Genomic DNA, 23,942 nt, shown 5'->3' with positions numbered 1-23,942 from the left:
TGAAAAGCTGCTCGTGCTCTGCATCTCCATGCCTTTTTCAGTTGCTGGCTGTGAGCAGCTGGAGAAAGGCTCTTCCCCAGATGAGCTTGCCTTGCTCACAGAGCAGGCAGCAACAGCACTTCTAAGAAGTAAGAAGTGGGGTCCCCCAGGGATCTGTACTGGGACCGGTGCTTTTTAATTTATTCATAAATGATCTAGAAGCAGGGGTAAGCAGCGATGTGGCCAAATTTGCAGATGATACCAAACTCTTCCGGGTAGTGAAATCCCAAACAGATTGTGAGCAGCTCCAAAAGGATCTCTCCAAACTGGGGGAGTGGGCAACAAATTGGCAAATGTGGTTCATTGCTGGCAAATGTTAAGTGATGCACATTGGGATGAAAAACTCCAACTTCAAGTATACACTGATGGATCTGAGCTGTCGGTGACTGACCAGGAGAGGATCTTGGGGTCGTGGTGGAGAGCTCGTTGAAAGTGTCAACTCAATGTGTGGCAGCTGTGAAAAAGGCCAATTCCATGCTAGGGATCATTAGGAAGGGAATAGAAAATAAAATGGCGAATATTATAATGTGCTTAAAACTATGGTGCGACCACACTTGGGAGTACTGCATACAATTCTGGTCACATCTAAAAAAGGACATTGTTGAACTGGAGAAGGTACAGAAGAGGGCAACCAAGATGCCCAGGGGCCTAGAGCACCTTTCTTATGAGGCAAGACTACAACACCTGGGGCTTTTTAGTTTAGAAAAAAGACGACTGTGGGGAGACATGATAGAGGTCTATAAAATCATGCATGGTGTGGAGAAAGTGGAGAGAGAGAGATTCTTTTCCCTCTCACACAACACTAGAACCAGGGGTCACTCCATGAAATTGATTGCCAGGAGGTCTAGGACCAACAAACGGAAGTACTTTTTCACACAACGCATGATCCACTTGTGGAACTCTCTGCCACAGGATGTGGTGACAGCCGACAACCTGGATGGCTTTAAGAGGGGTTTGGATGACTTCATGGAGGAGAGGTCTATCAATGGCTACTAGTCGGAGGGCTATGGGCCACCTCCAGCCTCGGGGGTGGCGTGCCTCTGAGTACCAGTTGCAGGGGAGTAATGGCAGGAGAGAGGGCACGCCCTCAACTCCTGTCTAAGGCTTCCAGCGGCATCTGGTGGGCCACTGTGCGAAACAGGATGCTTGACTAGATGAGCCTTGGGCCTGATCCAGCAGGGCTGTTCTTATGTTCTTATGTTCTAGGCCTCCTTTGCTCCCTCAAACACATTCGGGGGATGGGCAGGCCCCAAGTGCTATGGCAGCAATGAGTGGCACAAGCAAACAGCCACAGTGGAAGGAGTGAGGGATAGCTGTTCACTCCCTGGGCTACTGTGCCTCCCCACTAACAGTCCAGGTGAGCACAAGCTTCTTCCCCCCGCCCCACCCCCTCTTCACAACTAGGGATGTGCAAACAGGTTAGGAGGTTCTAACTCGTTCAAATTCGAAATGGTACGGTTCTAAGGTTTGAACTCAGACAAAACGACAGCAATGCCAGTCCGAGTTCAATCCAAACAGAGCCTGGTTCCATCAAACTGGTTCAAAGAGGCTTGAAGGCTCAAGCCTCCATTTTAAGTGCTGGTGGCCATTTTTCTGTCACTTGCTGTGATTTGCTGAGATGCTGCTTCCCTGCAGAACTGGCACCCTATTGGTCCCTCTCTCTTGTGGCCCCCTACCGCTCCTCTCGCCACTCAGTGGGGGTCCCCCTGATGATGCTTAACAAGTCTGGGTCCTCCAGGGCCGGGTCTGACTCCAAGGAAGGGTCTGCTGTGTTGGAGGGTGTATTTTTACCCATGATGGGTTTTGTGATTAATTAGCAGAGCACTAAAGAAGCTACCCACCCCAGTTACAGAGTAGAATGCAGAGTTGTTTCAGCTATTTAGAGAAGACACATGGATATTCTTGTAGAATCAAAAATACAAAGCATATTTATTAGTGAAGTACACTTTGGACAGGAAATACCTGATCCTAAGCTACATAATGAATAGGAAGGGAGGGAGGGAGAGAGATGTTTCCATCTGCTCTCCAAGAGGAAAGGGAGGGATTCTGACTCACCACAGGAAATGCCTGAGGAGTCATATCAGGGGTCATAGAATAGAGGCAGATAGGAACAGCTAGGGAGACCCTTACTCACTATCTCCACTCCCAGTGCCCCTAGTGGTTATCAGGATAGTTGGTGCAAAAGGTCGATGCACTGGAACTCAATCTTCAACATGCTGCTGTGGAGGAGGCACCCCCTCAGCCTCAGCTGGCATGCAAGGTGGAAGGGGGGTGGGTGATGGCGGTGGGCAATCAGCGGCCCCCATAAGTCCACCATCACCAAAGAGGCCCAAGATGGCAGAAAACCCCCGAAATGCCCCAACCGCTGCTTGCTGTCTGCACAGGTCAGGGCACAGGTCAGTCAGGGCAAGGATGCTAAGCATCTGGGGACGACCTCATTGGGGCGACACATGAGGTGGTGTCACCCAGATGTCCTTGCCTCCGCTGGCAGCGCTAGTGTGCCTAGTGTGCCTGCGACTAGTGCTGACAAGGGCTGTGCAAAGTCTTCCCTGAAACAGAGCACTCTGCCGGTCAAGCAGTGGACATAGTCGTCGGGGAGGAAGTGTCTTGCTCATGTGGACCCACATCTCCTCACCCACCTCATAAGGGAGATGATGGTCACTGACACGCAATCTTTTCAGGTGGTTGAAAACCCCAGCTTCCGCCAGATTATCCAGACGCTTGCACCCAACTACATGATCTCCTCAAGATCCACGTTCAGCCAGACCATGGTTCCCTCCCTGTACGCAAGGTGCAGGGAGCTTGTGTCAGCCTTGCTGAGTGCAGCGTTGCCTGGCACCAGCTTGCATTTCACCACTGATCTCCGGAACAGTGTGAGTGGAATGCATTCTGCTTTCCTGGCCCTGACTGCGCACTGGTGGGGCCCGGAGAGAGAGAGGACGTCCGGTGCTGCTTCTGGCTCCAGTGCATCGCACCCTGCATTTCGGCTCAGGTGAACCATCTTGTACGTGGAGACCTTGATGTCAAGCACACCAAGGAGGTGGCAGCCATACTTGGCCACCAAATTGAGGAGTGGATAGGTGGGTTGCCACACCTCAGCAGGGCTTCTTTGTAACAGACAATGGCTCCAATGTTGCAGCAGCGGTAGAGTCAGTGTTGGAGTGTGTGAATATCCGCTGCATGACACACATGCTCCACCTGGCTGTGAGGCACACTCTTGGCCTCAAGGAGGCGAAGGCATCTAGGGAACAGGACTGTCCACTTCAGGGTGCTGTTGCTGCCACGAGGGTGCTTGTGGACAAGGCCTGCAAGATTGCAGCTCACTTCCACTGGAGTGAGAGGTCCAGGCACTTGCTCCGCGAGTGGCAGCATCATCTTCCTCACCATCTCATCCCCACGGATGTAGATCCCCGGTGGAACTCCACCTTCCTCTTATTCTAGTGCCTGCTGGAGCAGGAGGTGGCCCTCGGTGACCTGGCGAGGAATGAGGCCTTGGGCATGTGCAACCTCTCCAACTCGGAGTGGAAGCTCATGTCCGAGATGGTGTCAGCACTCGAGCCCTTCCTGTTTGCTACGAAGAGCTTGTGTGCTGATGCCACTCCTTTAAGCCAGGCCCTTCCCATGGCTCTGCTCCTGGAAAAGCTGATGGGTGAACTCCAGACTTCTCTGACCATGCCAGAGGGGCTTGTGCTGGCTAGACGACTGAGGATCAGGGTTGTCCAGGCTGGTTGGTGTGTTGGGTGACAGAGAGGAGTAAGTCCTGTCTTGTCTCTGTGACCTGACCATCAAGGGCAATATTGTTTGCGCAGATGACTTGCCTGGTTGATAGAGTTAGAGAGGAGGAGGTCAGGGGAACCATACACCAGGAGGGTGGTGATGGTGTCCCCCCTCCCCCCGCAAGCGTGTGCAACCCACACCCAGCAGCAGTACGGATTACCCTTCCTCTCCCCAGTCCAGCAGTGCGGCATCCCAGGCAGCGATGCCAACACAGCAGGCAGTTCCTCCCACTAAACAGCCCAGTGGTGTAAGTGGGTGTGCCTTGGTGCCTTGCCGAGTTTGTGGGAGACTTGGCCTACCAGGCCCTCAGGTGCTGTGAAACGCATTGCCCAGTAGTTGGAGGAGCCTATGGAGGAAGACCGTGAGACGAACCACGCGCAGTTCTGGGCAACCCACCGCCAAGTCTGGCTGGACCTGGCGGTGATTGCTGTGTGCCTCCTCTCCTGCCAATGAGTTCACAACAATTCTTTTTCTGAATGGGGGAGGGATTCATATTCATTGCACTGAAACAGGTAAAAATCTTTTTAAAAAATATTTAAAAACCATGAACTCCACCAGCTTGGGGCTTTTGTGGGGCATTGCGGCACAATGTGCCTTGCACCCAAACCCACTTTGGTGCCTAGGCACCCCCCAAGGGGGCAGATGGTGCATCCTCAAACCCCCATTATTCCCTATTGGGGGAAAGCAAAACAATGGGGGGGACTGAAAAATCATTTTTTTAAAAATTGCAGGAGTGTCTGATTGCTTTGGAGTTTCTGTGGTAGTTGGCACCCATGGGTACCTACCACCCACCCTGGTTTTGTGCCCCTAGGTGCTCTGCATATGGAATAATGGGCTGATTCAACTCCCCATTATACCCTATGCAGAACCTTTTAGAACCGGTTCGAGTTGGATTTGAATTCGAACTGAACCAAGAGGGGGTTTGAGCAAAACCAAAACTGAACCTACCCACCCTGGTTCAAATTTGAACCAAACAGGCCAAGCCAGTTTTGTGCACACCCCTATTCACAACCTCTTACCGCTTTAGGAACATAGGAAGCTGCAAAATACTGAGTCAGACCATCTAGCTCAGTATAGTATACAAAGACTGGCAGCGGCTTCCGCAAGGCTGCAGGCAGGAATCATTTTCAGCCCTATCTTGGAGATGCCAGGGTGCGAATCTGGAACCTCAGATGCTCTTCCCAGAGCAGCTCCATCCCCTAAGGGGAATATGAATAGCTTACTGTGCTCACTCCTGTAGTCTCCCATTCATATGCAACCAGGGCAGAACCTGCTTAGCAAAGGAGACAAGTCAGGCTTGCTAGCACAAGACCAGCAGCCCTCTTTTGAAGGCTGGCAGGGCTTTCCAGCTGCAGCAGGACTGGCAATGGGCTTCCTGGCCATGTTGCAATCAGGACAAATGGACCAGTGGAAGCAACAGCAGCCACTCCCCACTCAATTCATCACAGCTGGGTGCTGTTGGGGCATCCTCATAGACAGTTCCATTCTTCCTGGCACACTTCTGGCACATTGCCAGCTATAGTCTTCTTTTAACCTTGGCTGTAAACAACAAAGGCGCAACAAGCAAAGCTTGTCTGGGCAGAAACAAGCACTCACATTCCCACTTAAGTACAGTTTTCCAATCAGTTGTGAATCGAAGATGACTGCTGAACACACACAAATCTAACTTATGCATAAAGATAACCGCTCCCAGTATAGCAAACTAGTTATTAGACACATCAGGAATATATCTGGTGGATGGAGATGAGCTTCTTTTATTAGCCAGCTCAACTGGGGAATTGCCAAGCCACTACATTTCATAACTCCATCAGCTTACCCAATTTGAAAGAATCTATTTGCTTAGGTTCTTTGTTTGACATATTCAAAACAGAATGGAGTAATACAAGCAGACACAAGCTGCAATGCATAAAAAAGTTGCTCTTTGTTTTGACCAGAATCCACTCCTACCTGCAAGTTTCATATCACATGTGATTATTCTTCAGGGGCATCTATATTTCTGGCCAGTTTACTGATTCCACACAGTGACCATTGTTATAAGACAGGTGTATATCCTGATTCAAGTTGTTTGGCTTGCTTCAAACAGCAGGCACACTCTCTGTCTTTCAAACAAACTTTTTCTTTTTATTCAAGGTAAACAGATTCACACAGCTCTCTCAGTGTGTGTCCACTCTCCTCTACAGCTAGTCAGAAAGTGGGTGTTGCCCTTAACTTCTTCCTGGTTCTTCCCATACCCTGCACTTTAACCAGTCTGCCTCCTCTCTTTTAATATTGCTACACCCCTCCCCTTTTAAAGGTAAAGGGGGGGGGAAACAACAACAAAAGTATTACATATAGTCTCTGAGATGGGCAGGCCTATTAATGACTCATCCTCTTCTAGTGCATTTTGGTTCCATTACACCGTTTGGCAGGTGGCCTCCTCCATATTGTTCCACTCCTGTCTCAGTATGTGTCATTGGTTATCATCTGCATTCTTCTCTTCTGCATTCTTCTCTTCTGTACTGTTCTCAGGCATCTTTGTAAACACGTGATGTGGATTTTGTCTTTGTCGCCTTGTGCTGAACTCTCAGTTGGTTATTTGTGTGCTTCATATCTGATTCCATAGGTGCACCAGATGCTTCTGCTGTTTCCGGAAATGTCATCCGTTGAGTCTGAAAATCCATCCACTATCCATCTGCATCTTATAGGACCATTGGTTCTCTTGCTGAATTATTATTGCCTTGTGCCATGCCTTGTCCTGTTTTATTTGAGGTTGTACTCTCATGATATCGCCTGGTGCTAGTTCTGGAAGATTCCTGACTGATTAGTTGCAGTAAAGGGCCTGTCTCTGTTGCTGCTGTCCTCTCAGTTCACCCAGGGATGACCCGTGAATCCTGACTCTAATAGTCTCCTGCTTGTCAGTAGAATACAGTATGTGACAGCCCTTCAGATATTTGAAGACAACTCACATCTCACTTAATCTTCTCTCCAGGATAGCATACCCAGCTCCTGTAACTACTCTTCATAGGACTTGGTCTGGAGATCCCCTTCAACACCAGTTGTTTTAGCTGCTGTATCACATGCTTGGCTCATGCTCAAACTTAGATCCTTTTCATATATAGAATCCTGGGAAATGAATTTTGGTAAGGTTTTGAGAAATATTAGAAATCCCAGGCCTTCCATGCCTTAAAAAAATTTCTCCAGCTCCCAGGAATCTCTGATGAGAAGGGGGAAGAATTAAATCTATTTTAGCTGCAAAAGCAGAGTTAATACAGATATTACACATATTCTGTTCTAAGCCAAGTTGGGATCTCTGTCAAGGTAGGGATGGATGCAGATCTCAGATACCTGTGGCTCCAAACAGAAAGGGGTCAGGATTTTGACAATTAGATCCAAGCCTAAAACCCACAAGAACTGGGTTCTAGCAACATAAGAGAGATACTGCTCCGTAAGAGTTATGCTGCTCCAGTAGCTGTTTGGAGCAGACTACTGGTTTTTATGTCTGCTGCCTAGGCAGAGTGCTTCATTCCTTCTCTAGGGAAGGCTCTCTTGTATAAAGATGCCATGTTTGATTTTCTAAGCACTGGGCCCTGTGACACTAGGGGACTTCCACTAGGGATGTACTCACACAGGGGTGTAACTACTATTAGGCAAGGGGAGGCGGCTGCCTGGGGGCCCCCATGCCTCGAGGGGCCCCCCAGAGGCAAGTCACATGAGGCAAGTCACATGACTATATATTGTGAAGTGTGTGTGTGTGTGTGTGTGTGTGTGTGTGTGTGTGTGTATCAGCGAGGGGCCCATTTTAAAATTTTGTCTCTGGGCCCACTCCAGCCTTGTTATGCCCCTGTCCTCACAGGAGAGTCCTCCAAGTCAGAGGATGAAGGTAGGGCTAGCTTGGGTTTCTCTGGATCTCCTGGTGTGTGGAGTCCCAGTGGTAGGGGGTCTTCAGGTCTTCCCAGCCACTCCCATGCCCTTGAACTGTTTACCTTGTCCCCCAACTTGGGAGGCCCAGATTCTTTCTATCTATCTATCTATCTACACACACACACACACACACACACACAATAATAGAGGTGATTCACTGCTGTGCGTGTTCTTCATATGTTTTAAAAAGATATTCTAAAGGTTTTTTCCCCTTTTCTGATGATTCATAGTTTGGGGTTTAGGGGGAAGCTCTCTGGGCTTTTCCTAGTCTGTGTCTATTTTGGGAAAGATGTTGCACTCCCTGCATAGTGAGACAAAAGTGATACCAGTACTTTGAGGCAAGCACGAAGTACTGAAATCCTTGCTAGTCTCTGCAAGATTAGACACAGGGGCGTAACTACTGTTAGGCAAGGGGAGACAGACAACTCAGGGCCCCACTGCATCGAGGCCCCACCCCCGAGGCACATCACATGACTCCCCACCCACCCGTGTTGCACCTCCTATGAATTATGTTGAGTCTTTTGGAGATCGGCAGTATCAGAGAGTAGCAGAGAGTTAAAAAACTAGATTCAATGTGAACTAGATATTCACCGTATTCATAATGGGGATGTGAGTGTGAGTTTGAGTGCACTATATATTGTGAAGTGTGTTTGTGTGTGTATATCAGTTAGGGGCCCATTTTAAAATCTTGTCTCTGGGCCCACTCCAATCTTGCTACGCCCCTGATTAGACACTCTGGAGTTAGAAGAGCATCCCACTTGATCATAATGTAAACTATCACAACACCTTGAGGGAACTTTGGCACTCTAGATCACCACAGAATTCATGGCACGGATGCCCAAGGTGAGAAATAGGTGGCTCAATATATCCCCTGCATGTGACATGGGTTATAAATGAATACAAACATCATGTGACAAGACCAATCATCATAACGTACCCTCTCAGCATGTTGCCACATGGCTAAGAAGCAAAGCTCATACAATTCAATTACTATTCAATAGAAAAAAATCCATTCATATATCTGGATAATGGAAAGGAATTATGAAGATGCATTGATGGGTGACATATGTACTTGTTTTCCTCAAAGTTCAAAAGCTTTCAACATAAATATCAAATTTCCATAATAATCTCTTTTCCCCATAATCTCATATGGAGAACTTCAAGTAATAGTTCTCCTTGTCCCTTCAGAGGCTCTGACAAAGTAGTAGAACAAAGATTTGAATCTTGTTGTTTATCATACACATCTTATCTGCAATGGCTTAATTTCTCACCAACTTTCTCAGTCACCATTCTTTCCCCCACATATCCGATAATATTTTTGTCAAGCTGTCTGTCTGTTCAGATTACCTATCTACAAGAGCAAATATACAGTTTTTACATCAGAGGCAGAAAATAATCGATATTCACAATGTCCTTATTCTTGATTTACTCATTGTGCAGACAGGCTACCTAAATGATACAAGACGGAACATTTGTAGATCATAGACTCAGGGAGAGAATGGCCTCTTTCTGACAACCACCAATGCCTGCACGTAAGGCTCTTTATGTGGTACAGCTAAATTACTGAGAAACAATGCCTAAACCAGAGATATTTCAAAAGTAAACATGTCTGAAAAAGATACATATTCATACAAAAAACTACTTAGGCAGAAAACCTTCCCCCTTTCTTTACTCAACTTCAGTCTTATTCATAACTCTGACAAAGAAAGTATATTTACACATAACTTATAACTGCACCTTTTAATAAAGGGAAAATCACATCCTGATTTTTGTTTCCAAGGTAAGTGTTATACATTCAATCAACATGCCCAGGTAAGTTTTATGTTTTTCATGTTTGGGAATGCGTTCATGGGAATGATGTAGCAAAACAAATAAAACCAGGAATTTGTTTATAAACATGTTTTTGGAAAAACTGTGAGTATTTGTCTCGTATTCTGAGAACTAAAAAAACCCCACTAGAAACTTACCAGGCTTGGTCGCCACCTCTTCAAATCATTTTTCAGAGATCAGTATTGTGCTGAATGTCTGTTTTATGTTCCTCATAGTAGAGAAGAAAAAGGCCTTGGCTTAAAAAAAAAAAAAAGATTGTTCTATTCAAATTGCAAGCAATAAGACTTAGATTAATGCAAGCTTTTAGACAACACTGCAGCTCTTACATATCTAGGTTGGACATTGTTTTGAAACAGTAGAATGACAAGACCCACCTGGACTCCAACTTAGAGGAGATCCCTTGGAAAGAAAGTGGACAAGTATGCCCCAGTTGAGACTCCTGGCCCAGGAGAAAGCTACCTAGATGATCCCCAGGTCATCTCAAAGAGGCCATATTACCCCTATACTAAAAGAGTTACACTGGCTGCCAATAAGTTTCCGGGGAAAGTACAAAGTGGTGGCTATAACCTATAAAGCCCTAAACAGCTTAGATCCTAGGTATCTAAGAGAACGGGGCTATTCTGATGATCAGCAAAAATCGGCTAGCCTCTGCTAGCCCGATTTTTGCTGATCGTCAGAACCACCGGGCTCGCAGCCGAGCCTGGTGGTTCTGGAGCGGCTAACCCGCTCTGGAACCCCTGGTAAAAAGCAGGTTTGTGGAGCCACCTCCCGGCTTAGGGGTCTCCCCAGTATGCCCTGCGCACTCGCGCAGGGCATACTGGGGCTTGCAGGGGCCGCGTGGCCCCCAAGCTCCCCAGCCCCCGCTGGCTCTGTCTTGGAGCCGGCAATCGTGTGGGTGGCCGATCCGGCCACCCAGGGCTCCCTCTCCGCTCGTGAGCGGGGAGAGCGGGCTTAGCCTGCTCTCCCCGCTCACCCGAAGAAACCGGGTGTCACGGATTCTTCTCCATGAGCCTCATCGCCCATTGAGATCATCTGGAGAGTTCTGCCTGCAGCTGTCACCAGCTCATATGGTGGCTACGCATGACGGGCCTTCTCTGTTGCTACCCTGACACTCTGGAATGCATTCCTTGCTGAGATGAGAGCCTCCCCATCTCTGACAATCTTTAAGAAGTTATTAAAGGCTTACCTTTTCACCCAATTTTTAAAATTTAATTGTAATTTTAAATTGTTCAAGGAGTTTTACTTTATGTTTTGGCTTGTTTTTATGCTGTAAGCCACCCAGAGACAGAGGTTTGGGGTGGCAAACAAATTTGATGATGGATAGATAGATAATAGCCCTGAGCAGCCAGAACTTGTTGTCCCTCCTGCAGTCATCCCCTCAGAGCACCCTGGAGCAGTGTTTTCTCTAAGGTGTGCATGTGAACGTGCATTCACACATTTTTTGATGTCTGCTCAGTTAATTTTAGATCCCATTCAGGTTGAATCAGGAAGGCCCCACTCTGAATGCATCTGTGTGGGTGCACACTGCCTTGATACTGCCACCCAGAACAAAACTCATTGAGCACACAGATGAGAAAAAATAGAAAGACCACTGGTCTGGAGACCTATTACTCTCCAGTGATGTCCCCAGAGCCACCTCCATTGGTTCCAGAACCCCAGATGCAGAGACAACATCACATCAGGGCCAGAGATGAACGGCTTGATTGCAGTCTCCCTCCCAATGGGCCTATTTGGGAGGAGGGGGAGGCCAGCACAGACATCTGTTTTGGATCAGAGACAGCCTGAGTTCCAGGAAGGGGCAGGGCTCCTGGCTCCTATATAATCCTTCCATTTGCAATCAGACTTTCCTGGTTCAACAGCTTTCCCCCCTTGCTAGATCCGGTACAAACACACCTAGATAATGCAGTTCATTCACTCACTTTTCTAAACCCAAGGAAACTAATGGGTTCTTGTTAAACTCTTGTTTATGAACAATCTTATATGGAAATAGTTCTCAATAGATCCAGAGACTACAGTCTGATAGGTATAGTTGCTAGGGTGGCCAGTAGGGATGTGCATGAATCACAATTTGAACAGTGATTTGCAACACAACCTGGGCACCTTTTAAAAGGGAGAAGAATAGGTCCATACCTATCCCTCCTCCTTTTTAGATTGTGAGCCCTTTGGGGACAGGGAGCCATTTTATTTTATTTTATTTTTATTTATCTCTATGTAAACTGCATTGGGAACTTTTGTTGGAAAACGGTATATAAATATTAGTCATATTCATATTTGTATTCCTCCACTGCTTGCTGCAGCTTCCTGTTTCCACAGCACATGTCCTCCAGCTGCCATCATGTGTCAGCAGCGCTTCCTCCAGCTGCCATTGTGTGCACTTCTCGCAGCTGCCAATCCTGCCAGTGTGTGAGGGCAGCTGGGGACGCGCCACCAAAACAGGAAGCTGCAGCAAAGGAGCAGGTATGGACCTGCTCTCCTCCCTTTTAAAGGTGCCTTGACTGTGCTGTGAATCACTGTTCAAATCGCAATTCGTGCACATCCCTAGTGGCCAGGTGTCCTCTCTTATCCCAAGTGGTCCTCTATTTTGAAGAGCTGCCAAGGATTTGTCCTTCTTGGTCTGGATTTTCAAATATGGGTCTTGAAAGGGGGTCATAAGTTGTATTTCTATTCAAATTATTTCTAAAGTTACATTTGTAAACTGCCCTGAGCCACTTTTGGAAGGGCGGTATAGAAATCTAATCAATCAATCAATCAATCAATCAATTTTATACATGTAAATCAGCATGTGCAATTTTTATGTGCATTTGTGTTCTCTTTTTGTCCTTTTAGTGATGCCACAGTAGTGCACATATACTACCAATCTCAGCCTTTTAGAACATAAGAACAGCCCTGTTGGATCAGGCCCAAGGCCTATCTAGTCCAGCATCCTGTTTCACACTGTGGCCCACCAGATGCCTCTGAGAAGCCTACAGGAAAGAGGTGAGGGCATGCCCTTTCTCTTGCTGTTGCTCCCCTTGTACTGGTATTTGGAGGCATCTTGCCTCTGAGGATGGAAGTGGGCTATAGCCACTAGACTAGTAGCCATTGATAGACCTGTCCTCCGTGAATTTGTCTAAGCCCCTTTTAAAGCCATCCAAGCTAGTGGCCACCACCATATCCCATGGCAGAGAATTCCATACATTAATTACGAGTTGTATGAAAAAGTACTTCCTTATGTTGGTCCTAAAATTCCTGGAGGCCCCAAGTCCCACTATGCTGCTTCATCGTGGTGGTGTGTGTGTTACTGGGAGGGATGAGCAAAGTATGCTGGGAGGTATACTCCCAGACACATTATACAAAGACCCAGCTCCCTTGAGAAGTCTATAATGCTGGGGAAAGTGGAAGGAAAGAGAAGAAGAGGACGACTAGCAGCAAGGTGGATGGACTCGATTACGACAGCAATGAATGCACCACTGAGAGACCTTAAAGGCCAAGTTGAAGACAGATCATCCTGGAGAGAATCTACCTATATGGTTGCTTATAGTCGATACCGACTTGACAGCACTTAATCAATCAATTAAAAATTCCCAGCCTTCAGCTTCAAGGGATGACATGGTTCTAGTGCTGTGAGGGGGGGGGGAATTCTCTCTGTCCATTCCATGCATAATTTTATACACCTCTATCATGTCTACCCGAAGTCACCTCTTTTCCAAACGAAAAAGGCCCAGAGGCTGTAGTTACTGGGCTCTACCAATGATGATAGCAGCACTGCTATTCTTCCTCCTGCCGCCTCTTTGTTTACACTTTGTCACCTGCAGAAAGCATGCACAGATAAAAACAGACCTTTCTTTCATCTCTCAGCTCTAGTTTGCCAGAGCCAACATGTTTGTTCAGCCCTTTTGTTTCGGGATGCAAGTAGGAGGCCCAGAGACTCCAGGGCCTTGTCCATCAGTTAAGTCACCAATGGGGTTGATTCCAACAGTTTTCTTAGCTCTGTGAGTCTGTGGGATGTCATCTCCTATTGCTTGTAAGGATAACTTTAACCTCACCTACTCCAACCTGGTTTGGTGAAGTCACATCTCTCTCTCTTCCATTATTCCCTCTACTTCTGGCAAGTTAAAGCCAGCCATTTGGTCCTCCCTTGTTAAACTGGCCTATAACCTGTAAATGTTCCTTCAGATTAGGCCTTCAGGGCTACAAGTGAATTTTTATATAGAGCATATTCATACAGCAGGCTTTACTGTGAGTTTACTGCAAGGCTTTACTGTGAGTTCAAAGTCACCCAAAAAACTGATGCAAAGGGTGCATTTTTTTAACCCCGGATATAAATCAGGCTACACTCTAATGCATAATGAAAAACCCAAATCATGTTTGAAGTGCTCCCTGATAGTTCACAGGGACATCAGGGTAAATCTTCAGGGTAAATATATGAAAGCACACCCTCTATTCTGGGGGAGATGCAAGCTAAAAGCCCTGTGTGGAAAAGCTCATGGCTGGTCTGTTCCTCTACTCAAACCTTATTCCTAAACTTGTAATAAATATTTTGCGTGTTTTGAGCGTGCAAAGTTAATTATGTGTTTTGAACACTTTTAGGGAAGTGTACCCTCCCACATGCATTAATGGAACTACGCTGGGGTGATTGGAGAACACCCCTAACTGTGTTGAGGCTTGTGTGGGAAAATTAGCAAGCTAGAATGGAGTAGTCCCACATCAGAATAAATGTGTGCAATTTCCAGGAAAATGAACTGACAAAGAGGGGGTTGAGATTCATGAATACAATCAGTTCATTGAAGGGTTTAGGGGTACAGTGGGAAACGAGTTGATTAAGGCAATATTATTACTAAAATACATCACAGAGTAACCAGGTAACTTACAAAGAGGCAATTAAGCTTGGTGTCCGAATTAGATTACTCCAGGCTGGCTAGAGAAAGGAGGCTTTAGAGAAACAGGTTTCTGGATTTAGGAAAGAACAGGGGTAGGGAGGAGCCCAGAGGTGTGCAGTGGTTATTATACTACCTCACTCCTTATGGTTCAGGTGCAGTCCAGGGACTTTTTCCTCAGGGACAGACTGGCAGCAGTGAAGAACCAAACGCCATTTGAGGGCTAGGTAATGAGGTAAATCAAAAAGGGGTCTGGTCTTGTGTAGCCAGCTTCTCATAGCAGCGAGGTGTGTTGTGCAGATCAGGCCAGCAAAGAAGGCCAATCTGGAGGCTGAGAGCAGGAATGAGGTGAAGAACAAGACATGGCCTGGTGTTATGGCAGGTGTCAGGGCAATGACTCAAGCAGTGGGTGGCTCCAAGGTTTAGAGGCCAAGGGAAGCACACTGATTCATGAAACTAGGGCCAGTTATAGCCTAAAACATGCCCTGGGGCAAAATACTGATTTCTTCTCCTCCTCCTTGAGGAAGGGAATTCCTGTGGATCTCAAAATAATCCATTGTCTTTGTTGGGTGTGCTAGCATAAGCACAACGGCGTGAAAAGATCAAGAACAAACTGTATGTAAATGAACAGAGTAAACATGCAAGAACCTATCTGTCAGCTCGGAAGGACCCAGTAAACCAATCAGTATTTTTAATGAGCGTATCTCTTGAGTTCCTATGGCTCATCAAACTCTTTTGTTGGGGAGGGGAGTAGCTTTCACAGTACCTTATCTGCTTTCCTGATGAGATGATTAGTTTGGCTTGTTTGAGGCAACCAAGGAGGGGGAGTAACAGGGTCAATCTCTGGGCAGAGACCTTAAAGTTAACTCAGGTTTGCTTAGATATTCCCAATATAGGGATAGATGTGAGAGTAATCCCCTTTCAATTAGTGTGATAGCTGGTGAACCTGGGGGCGATCATCCCACCACCTGCTAAGTGACCTGTTCCCATGAATCAACAAACGGTGAGCCCATGATTCCGTGAGGCTCTGAGCATGTTAAGAGTGGGAACTACAAGCCTGTAATCCCAGGCATGAGCAGAGAGGCATCTGGGAGCTTGCAAAAAGGCATTGCTGGCAACACATGGCTGTTTAGCACACAGGTTTTTTTTCTGGAACCCCAGAGGGATGTTGACCATATCTTCCCATATATATAGATGACTGTTCCCTAATCAACAAACTCCGACACCTAGATTCTCCTTACTTGGGTCATTAGGATGGTATGATGGAGATGGCAGCAGCAAAAAATCTTGAGAGGCAGGAGGTAGATTGGCCCTCTCCCCACCAAAATCTTCATCATACCATCTATTAGCCATTTGTTGTTTGTGGCATTTTGTTGTTATCCTGGGAAACAATTTAAAACAGAAGTGCAGAAATCAGTATTGAAACCTGCTAAGGTATCTTTCATGTGTTCCAGACAGCCTTTTTGAAACCAAGGGTATCTGCCTGCCCAACAAGATCATCAGGCAGGCCTTTGCTCTGTGTGCTGACATTGAGAGAGGCTAGATTGTTGTGCACACAGGATCTCTGTTGTTGTTCCCAGACTCTGGAATGCTCTCTCACTCTCCCAGTAAAGATTCGCTCTGTGACAACTGTGGATGCTTTTAAAAAACTAAAGACTTCTTTATTTACTCAGGCTTTTACTTCCTAGAGGGTCCAGGTTTCTCAGCTTTCTTGCATTGTTTCTTTTTAATTGTTTCTTAGTGTTTTATAGTTTTAATGTTTGATTTTAAGATTTTAAAAGTAACTTTTATGGAATTTTATTGTATTTTAACTGCTGTAAACCAACTTGAGATGCAATATAAAAACCGGTATAAAAATTGAATGAATGAATAAAATTGAACAATTAATTCAGTTATACCTGTCACATCCATAATTATCCCTCTAAACCAAAGATGTTCCCTCCCCCCCCCCCCCCGCTTTAACTGAAAATGTGTTGTAAACCGCCCAGAGATTAGAGTTTGGGGCACTATACAAATATACTAAATACATAAATATAGTAATTCCAGGGAAGGATTTAAAGTCTGCATATGTTGAGTCTGAACCTGTAGAAAACATCTTTAATAACTATTTTAATTATTACTTTGAATAATTACTTTTTTAATGTAATAATGTATTAATTCATTCAATTTCTATACTGCCCTTCCAAAAATGGCTCAGGGCAGTTTACACAGAGAAATAACAAATAAATAAGATGGATCCCTGTCCCCAAAGGGCTGACAATCTAAAAAGAAACACAAGATATACACCAGCAACAGTCACTGGAGGTACTGAGCTGGGGGTGGATAGGGCCAGTTACTCTCCCCCTGCTAAATAAAGAGAATCACCACATTAAAAGGTGCCTCTTTGCCAAGTTAGCAGGGGTAATAATGTGCTTAAAGTGGAGCCAAGTATCAAGCCACAAGGACAAATCAGGAACCAGGGATTAGACTGCAAACCAGTAATCAAGAATAGGGTCAAACTGCAGTAGCCAGGGGATAAGCATCAAGCCCAGAGGCAATCTTTCTCATAGACCTTGGGGATCTGGTCTGTGGCTTCCTGTCTCCGGGGGGGGGGGCTCCAAATGTTCTGGGGGCCTCCCCAGAGGCCTACCACCAACTCATACCTGCCCCACCCCCACTCTGATCTAAGCCATTTCTGGTCTTGTGGTAGCAAGCATGACTTGTCCCCTTTTCTAAGCAGGATTCACCCTGGTTACAAATTAATGGGAGACTAGAATTGTGACTTCTGTAAGATATTCCCCCCAGGGGATGGAGCCAGTCTGGGAAGAGCAGAAGGTTCCAAGTTCCCTCTCTGGCATCTCCAAGATAGGGCTGAGAGAAAAGTGGCTGCCAGTCTGCCCATCTCAGTACTGAGCTAGATGGACCACTGGTCTGACTCAGTATATGGCAGCTTCCTACGTTCCTATGTTCACTGCCATTTGCGCGGCCGGTGGGTGGGGAGTGAGTCGAGCAGGCCTCCCTCGTGGTGTTAGTGGTGGGTGCAGTGGCTGGTGGGCCTATCCATCCAAGTGCGCCTGCGCAGTAGGAGTATTGAGCTTTGCAAGCCCGTGACGTCACCAGCCGCTGTGACGCTGCCACCACCACGGGAGAGGCCTGCTCGGTTCACACACACACACACACGGCGGTGAAAATAGCAAAGATCACTGTGGAAGGGCAGCAGCAGGGTGGCGGGAGGCTTCTGGTAGGTTTTATTTTTTAAATGGGGAACCTTCGAAGTCCTTCAGGTCCGGGCTCCAAAATGACCTAGGTGCACCACTGATCAAGCCACTAATGAGGGAGAAAACCAAGAGTCAGGAAGCGGAATAGTCAGATCAGGCAAAGCAGACACAATGCACCAGGGCCCAAAAGACCATGAAACTGAGGTAAGGTCTGCTTCAGACAGAAAGCCTCTTATAATCTCCTTGTTGGAGGGAGGGCCAATGACAAGCCTCACAAGGTGGGGCCAGCCTCAGACCAGGAGATTCAATTGCTGCTGCAGTGCAGCAAGTCACCACAAGGGGCAGCAGTAAGAAGAATCCCAGTCTCAAGTGAACTCTGACAACACAAGATTGGACTAGAGTACTTTTAAGGATGATCCATTTCATAACCAGTAAAGCTCTATGCATATTTGACGTGGTTAATCCCTGTACTTTGAGGGGGAAATAGTTCGGTTATCAAAAGATAACAAAGAAAGAGGATGATAACAAAGAAATGATAACAAAGAAAGAGAGATGTATGCTTCTTTTGTACCAAAAAGACACTTGTTTGTGAAACTACAGCTCTTATCAAATTCAACCCCTATGGATTTCTGCTGTAAACAACAGCAGGTGGTAGAGATACACGGTTTCTTGGGAAGCAGAATATCATTTTCCAGAGTATCAAAGTTGTTTATCAGTTCTTGTTAGAGCAAGTCAGGGCCTCGTTAAGATACCAGCCTTGTTAGACGAATGAAACATTTTGTGGCATTGTTTTTATAACAAGAGAGGCACCATTCCCCAATATTAACTAGTACAGCTGACCACATATTTCCTGATATTTTAGACAAACATCAGAAGAATATCAATTGATAGTTTTCCTGGAGCACCAGATCTGTCTTAAATATGCCAGTTTACAAGTACAGTGCTATATGTACCATTAAGCATTCCCTATTTTTCTGAGCAATCTAGGCATAGCACTAAAGGGTTCAAGACAAAGTAGATAAGACGTAGGAGATCATAATTAGACTCTCCTGCAGATCCCCACCCCCACAAGTTAAAAGCAGCTGGGAGCAGAAATTGGATGGGAGATACAGTTCTGGGAAAGGGGATTTAGAAGCATAGAATCGTAGAGTTGGAGGGGGCCTTGTACTGTACACCATCTAGTTCAACCCCCTGCTTAGTGAAGAAAATGCAGAGTTAGAACATCCCCAACAGGCAGCTGTCCAACCTCTGCTTCAAGACCTTCAGTGAGGTAGACCCTACCTCCCCCCCACCCGCCAAAACCAGGTGATTGCTCTTACTGTTAAGAAGCTTATTCTGATGTTGAATTGAATTTTTGTGTAACTTAAGTCCATTAGATCTAGTTCTACCCTCACACCTATCCTATGGGGCAGCAGAAAACAAGTTTTGGCCCTCTTCTATATGACAACCCTTCCAGTATTTGAAGAGTGCTTTCATGTCCCCCCTTTGTTGTTTTTTTCTCTAGGCTAAACAGACCCAGTTGCTTCATCCTTTTCCTCATAGGGCTTGTTTTTCAGACACTGTTGTCCTCCTTTGAAACCATTCACATTTTTCTACATCATCCTCAAAGTGAAGCACCCAGAAATGGATACAGTAATCCAGATAAGGTCTGATTTATGTAAAATGGAACTACAGTATTACTCCTTGTGAGTTAGAAACTATGATTCCATTAATGCAGTCCACAATTGCATTTTCCTTTTTCGTAACTGCACCACACTGATTCGTATTCAGCTTGTGATCAGCAACAATCCCCAGATTCTTGTCATGCTCTCAAGGCAGCAGACACACAAGCAGCAGCTTCCCAAAGGGCTTACCTAGGCATGGTTGTGGCGAGGGAGGGGTTTGCTGTGTAAACAAGGGCTGCTACATATGAAAGAAGAGAATAAAGAAAGGGCAACTGAATGAGAGGAAGCTCATACAGGGACAAGGAAAGAGGAAGAGGTGGTGTGAGGAAGCCAAGGATAGCGAGTCAACGATGAGTTGGCTGTAACCAGGCTCTAAAGCAGGCCTGCTCAAATTTGGCCCTACTGTAGATGTTGGCCTACAATTCCCATGATCTCTGGCTATTGGCCACTGTGGCTGGGGATTGTGGGAGCTGTCATCCAAGAACATCTGGAGGGCTAAGTTGAGCAGGCCTGCTCAGTAAACAAACAGGGGCTGAGAGAAAGCAAAGCTTTGGGAGTTGAAGGCTGAGGGTGCTGGAACCACTTTTAAGTCCCAGCTCTGAGACTCAAGCTAGGTCTAGAACCAAAACAGTAGAGGCCTGCAGAGAAGCTTTGCATTACAATCCTTTTCACATGTACATGCACTGCCAAGTCAGGCCTCTATACTTGAGAATATCTACCATCACTCATTATTTACCCAATTAACAAACCGAGCAATTGTGCTAAACACTGGTGTCAGGCAAAGCTCAAGTAGAAACTTTGCAGGCAGGGTACCGGTTCTCAAGGATAGCACCAGATTGTGGTAGGCCCTGAAGCAAAGAGCTATGTAGGACCCCCCAGCAGTGTTCCCTCTAAGGCATGAGCATGTGTACAGGCACACGTTTTTTTTAATTTCTGCTCAGTTAACTTTAGATCCCAGTCAGGCCTGTAGCCAGCCTAAAGGTCGGGGGGGGGTGTCACAAAAGTGGGGGTGGGCCAAGTTTTATGGCTTTTAAAACACAATTTGCAGCCTGGGGCACTTATACTGAAGTAATGCAAAAGTCAACAGAAATTGCAATTTTGTAAATCAATGTATGTAATAAACTCAATTAAAACCTGCATGGTTAGAACAGTAAGTGGGTTTCCTTAAACAATTACAACGGGAGTATGCTGGTCTAAGGGAGGAGAGCTGGTCTTGTGGTAGCAAGCATGAATTGTTCCCTTTGCTAAGCAGGGCCCACCATGGTTGCATTTGAAAGGGAGGCTACATCTGTGAGCTCTATAAGATATTGCCCTTAGGGGATGGGGCCACTCTGGGAAGAGCATCTCCATGCTTTTATGCAGTCCCCACCCCCACCCGCAGCATCTCCAAGTTAGGGCTGAGAACAGTGGCGCATTTAGGCACATATTACAGGGCAGGAGTCCATGGCCTCATACCTCCTGGGGGGGGCCTCCAAATTCTCGGGGGGGGGGCTCCCCAGAGCCCCGATGTCCCACCACTGCTGCCCAGCCCCCACTGCTATTTCCCCTTTGCCGCCACTCGCCACTCATCTCCTGGCAGCGGCGGCAGATGTGGCAGGCGCAGGCGGGCCTCTTTCTGGCCTGCAGTCCGGCCTCCACTGTCTGTGTGTGTGTACAGTAGGAGTTATGGTCTGTTGGGATGTGACACTTCATAACTCCTGCTCACCCGCGCAGACAGAGGAGGCCGGTCTGCAAGCCAGTGTGTGTGTGTGTGTGGGTGGGGGTGAGTGTCAAGTGGTGGTGAAGAGGAAATAGAGGTGGGCACCGGGGCAGCAGCATGTTTAAAATAATAAGGGGGGGCCTCGCAGCGGGGTGGAGGGCCTCTGAAGAATCAGGTCCAGGCTCCAAAAATATCTAGGTGTGCCGCTGGCTGAGAGAGACTCTTGCCTGCAATCTTGGAGAAGCCGCTGCCAGTCTGTGTAGACAAGACTGAGCTAAATGGACCAATGAACTGACTTGGTATAAGGCAGTTTCCGATGTTCCTATCTATACAAATAAAAATCCACATAGTTTAGAGATGTGAACTGTTTTCATTAACCAACTACAACAGAGTAGATAACATGTGGATAACAAATAAAAATCCACATAAACTGTAAACTGTCTTCATTAAGCAACCATAACAGGAGTACTTCTAGTTTATGACAAATATTTTCTTGCCTTTGCAAAGAAAGATGGGTTTTAAAACTTTTAGAAGCTTTTAACCCAGTCTAAAAGCATCGCTGCTTGCTTTGATCAGGGCAGGCCAAGGCCTTGTTCAGCGGACTGATCTGTGTTCCTCAGTGAGCAGCCAGATAGCAGCTGGGATGCCCACAAGCAGGAGAAGGTTATGGACTCCCCTCTCCTGCTGCCTTGTTCCCCTGCAAAGCATAAAAACATTCTTAAACAAATGTGCCCATTTCACATATCAGAAATACAGAGGCCAAGGTAAAAGATAGTCAGAGTAAAATAAACCATGGATCTGAATCTAACACACACCCCAAGTGCAACACAGAGCTAACATTTTAAACAGTTTTAAAATTTTGTTAAAAAATCAAAAATTAGGATTGACCAAGCTGTTTCAAATCCAGTACACAAAGTCCTTCAGCCCTACCTTACATCTATGCCTGATTTCAAAGCCCTATGCCAGGGATGGGGAACCTTGGCACTCCAGCTGTTTTTGGACTACAACTCCCATAATCCCCAGCCACAGAGGCTAATAGCTAGGGATTATGGGAATTGTAGGCCAACATTTGCAGGAGTGCCAAGGTTCCCCATCCCTGCCCAAGCATTCCGGAGATATTAAATGGACGGAGGGGGAATAGATCACACAAACACACACATCCCATAGTCCTACACATGCACCTTCTCCATGATTCTCTGAGGCGCAGCTGTGGTGATGGCTGCAGGGCAGATGACAGGCACACTCAGGAACAGCAGTGATAAGGCACGGTGGGGGGGGGGGAGGACACAGCAGGGCAGATGGCAGGCAAGCACAGAAACAGCAGTATGGTTTTCCTTACACACTTCTCTGCCATTAGAAGCCCTGCCCACCCAACCTACTGCTGATCATCTGGTGTGGGGAGGAACAGCAGTCTGGCTTTCCCTGCACTGCGGAAGGCCTCCAAATGGCTGCAGACTTCCAGAGAGAGCTTTGCATTGGCTGGTGCCATTGGGCCTGGTCACGGGTCTGGATCTAACTCAGGTTGAATCAGGAAGGCCCCACTCTGAATTCATGTGCACACACATTGCCTTGATACTGCCATTCAAAATAAAACTCATTCCGCACAAAGATGAAAACAATTAGAGGGAACATTCCTCCTAGTAGTCCCTGGTTCACCCACTAGTGGTGTACACAGCACCATTCTTCCACACACCCCATGATGTGTGCAGCCCCTATTCCTTCTCGCTGAGGATGCCTGGGAAACTTACCAGGTAGTGCAATCTCTACCATTAGCACCACCACCTACAGTTAACATGGCATCATTTTAGATTTCACAGATGTCCTGGCACCCTGATTACATTGAGGAGAAACAGGGCAAAAGAAATCTTAAATGGCACTGCCACTGAAAAAGCAGCAGCTGCTGCCCAGTGTCACCCAGTGATGGGTGACTAACCACAACAGTGATGGGCAGCAGCAGGCACTTCTTGTTCAGCAGTGGCACAATGACACCGTGAGTGAATTGTTCAGCTGAGCAAGTACCTCCATCATCGTCATCTCTTCCTCTGGCTCTGTGAATGGGCTTTCTCCAAAGACCCCTGCATCAGTGCAAAGGCCTCTGGAGAAAGCCCGTTTGTGGATAGGGGATGTAGGAAAAGACAGCAGTGGAGCGACTCAAGAGTCACGTGCTGCTGCTGCTGCACAAAAGTGGGCACTGGGGATCCAAGTGTTGGCCAGGAGGACCCTCTGATGAGTGTGTCCTTGCCTGCCAGACAATGGAGCTGGTTCTGCGGATTCCTGTAGTGAAATGTAATCCTGCCAGTAGAAGAGGCCAAAGGCCTTCTAGGGAGTGGTGGTGCTAACAGAAGCAGTGTGTGTGTTCTTTTGTTTATGCAGCTCAAGCAGAGCCGATACAATGAAGAGGCTGTTCCTGTTTCATCTGAGTCCTTAAATCTTCATTAATTTTTATTATTATTATTATTATTATTATTATTATTATTATTATTATTATGACTCCTCAGTTCCACAGGAGGAGTCAGTAGTGTGTCTGCCACTCCAGAGAGACTGTATGCCCCCCAGGGGCGTATCTAGGGTAGGGCAGGCAGGGCACGTGCCCTGGGTGCCACTTGAAGGGGGGCGCAAATTCCTAAAATTATTTAAAAAAAAAAAAATGGCCACCAAAAACAAAATGGCCACTGCACATGCTCAAATGGCCTCTGTGAGGCCCTAGGCCATGCCAGGCCTCACAGAGGCTATTTGTGCATGCATGGTGGCCATGTTGTTTTCAGCGGCCATTAAAAAAAATTATTTTTAAAAATGGCCACTGCACATGCTCAAATGGTCTCTGCAAGGCTCTAGAGGCCAGCAGTGGGAGGGGTAACCTTTGCAGACGCCCCCCTCCCACGGCCTATAGGAAGCTCCCCGAAGGGGCTACGCAGCCCTGGGAGCAAAACAAAACAAAACAAAACACTACACTCTTGTAAGGGGAAGAAGGAGAAACAGC

At 46.7% G+C, this 23,942-nt stretch overlaps 1 protein-coding gene across 10 annotated transcripts in view; it reads right to left on the bottom strand.

Annotated features, from left to right (window-relative positions):
• The window catches only part of LOC128329859 (poly(rC)-binding protein 3-like), a 469,417-nt gene that overhangs the window by 335,871 nt on the left and 109,604 nt on the right, over positions 1-23,942 (bottom strand). For 9 of the 10 annotated variants that reach the window (XM_053261677.1, XM_053261689.1, XM_053261678.1 and 6 more), the window contains exon 2: positions 9,684-9,782. The exons of the other annotated variant lie outside the window; for it this stretch is intronic. The gene's annotated coding sequence lies outside the window, so the exon portion shown is untranslated. The remainder of the gene's footprint in view (positions 1-9,683; positions 9,783-23,942) is intronic. 10 annotated transcript variants of the gene reach the window in all.

This window comes from Hemicordylus capensis, chromosome 6 (genome assembly GCF_027244095.1).
Source record: "Hemicordylus capensis ecotype Gifberg chromosome 6, rHemCap1.1.pri, whole genome shotgun sequence".
NCBI classification, from domain to species: Eukaryota; Metazoa; Chordata; class Lepidosauria; order Squamata; family Cordylidae; genus Hemicordylus; species Hemicordylus capensis.
This window is presented reverse-complemented; position numbering and strand designations above follow the sequence as displayed.